At 38.4% G+C, this 1872-nt stretch overlaps 1 pseudogene; it reads right to left on the reverse strand.

The window, feature by feature from the left end:
• Positions 1-684: 684 nt before the first annotated feature.
• On the reverse strand, positions 685-837 carry LOC133752552 (U4 spliceosomal RNA; annotated as a pseudogene).
• Between the last annotated feature and the right edge of the window lie 1035 nt (positions 838-1872).

The following is a 1872-nucleotide window of genomic DNA, read 5'->3' on the forward strand; positions in this document are numbered from 1 at the left end:
TCCAGCTCTCTGCTGTGGCCCAGGAGTGCAATGGAGGATGGCCCAAGTCCTTGGGCCCTGCACCCGCATGGGAGACCAGGAGAAAGCACCTGGCTCCTGGCTTCAATTGGCGCAGCGCCGGCCATGGTGGCCATTAGGGGAGTGAACCAATGGAAGGAAGACCTTTCTCTCTCTCTCTCTCACTGTCTATAACTCTACTTGTCAAATAAAAAAGAAGAAGAAGAAAGAGAAATAGATAATCTGAATAGCCCTATATCTGTTAAGGAAATCAAATTTGTGGTTAAATATCTTTTAAAATAAATTTATCATGTTTATTATTTTAAAGATCTCCTAACAATACTTACCCACCTTAAAAAAAAAAAAAAAACTCATAAAATAGCAACCCCCCAAATCCTTCAGACTTAGTGCGACTAGAGAACTCTACAAACATTAAAGGAAAAGATTATATAAGTCTTATAAAGCTATATGTATTTTGTAAAATAGAGGAGCATGAAATACTTCCTAATTCACTTTATCAGGTCAACAAGTCTTGATACCAAGAAGACATTATGGGGAGGAAATGGCAAACCAATATCCCTCAAGGACTTAGATATAAAAATCCTTAATAAAATAATAGCAAATTGAATCTAGCAGTAGGATAAGAAAAGTAAAACATCATGACCAAAAAGAATTTATCACAGGAATTTAAAGTTGGTTTAACATTTATAAATCAGTGAATATAAGCTTCCATTTTAGCAGATGAAGGCAAAAAACTATGTCTTAGGAAAAGTTTTCAATTAGCAATAATCGCGCCTCAGATAACCCTCATTGGCTACGATACTGCCACTGCACAAAGCTGAAAAACTATGTCTTAACAGATACAGAAAAAGTATTAGGGAAAATTGAACACCCATTTATGCAAATGAGGAAGATAAGGGAATCTCCTCAATGTAATATGGAGCATCTATATAAAAACTACAGTTAATATCATATATAATGGGAAAAATTGAATGTTTTCCATCCTAATATTGGGAACAAGGTAAGAATGACCACTCTTGGCCAGCACCACGGCTCACTTGGCTAATCCTCCGCCTGTGGCGCCGACACCCCCGGTTCTAGTCCCGGTTGGGGCGCCGGGTTCTGTCCCGGTTGCTCCTCTTGCAGTCCAGCTTTCTGCTGTGGCCCAGGAGGGCAGTGGAGGATGGCCCAAGTGTTTGGGTCCCTTCACCCGGGTGGGAGACCAGGAGAAGCACCTGGCTCCTGGCTTCAGATCAGCACGCAGCGCCGGCCGTGGTGGCCATTAGGGGAGTGTACCAATGGAAGGAAGACCTTTCTCTAAAAAAAGAATGACCACTCTTACTTCTAGTCAGAATTACATTGGATATCCTATCCAGTTCATGAAGGCTAGAAAAATTACAACGGTTGGAAAGGAAGGAATAAGATTGGCAGTATTTTCAGATTACATGACTGTATATATAGAAAACCCTAAGGAATGTTTTCAAAATAAAAAGACAACTAGGTCTAATTACTAATTATAATTATGTATATTTAGCGAAGTGCAGGTCAGGATACAAAAGTATCCTTAATTTCTATTCTTGTATATCTGCAGAAAGCAATTGAAAACAAAATTACAAAGATAATTCCATTAATAATAGCATAAAATGTAAAATTCCAGTGGAGACAAAAACTACTTCATTGAATTTTAAAAACATTGCTGAAAGTAAAGGAGATTTAAAACAAATGGAGATTTATACCATGTTCATGCATTAGAAGACCCAGTATGGCTAAGCTGTCAGTTCTTCTCCATTGCTCTCCAGAGGCAACACAAATCCCATAAAATTTCCAACAAGCATTTCTGTAGATGTTGAAAAGTTGATTCTAAAATGTGTATGA

This window comes from Lepus europaeus, chromosome 2 (assembly GCF_033115175.1).
Source record: "Lepus europaeus isolate LE1 chromosome 2, mLepTim1.pri, whole genome shotgun sequence".
Classification (NCBI taxonomy): domain Eukaryota; kingdom Metazoa; phylum Chordata; class Mammalia; order Lagomorpha; family Leporidae; genus Lepus; species Lepus europaeus.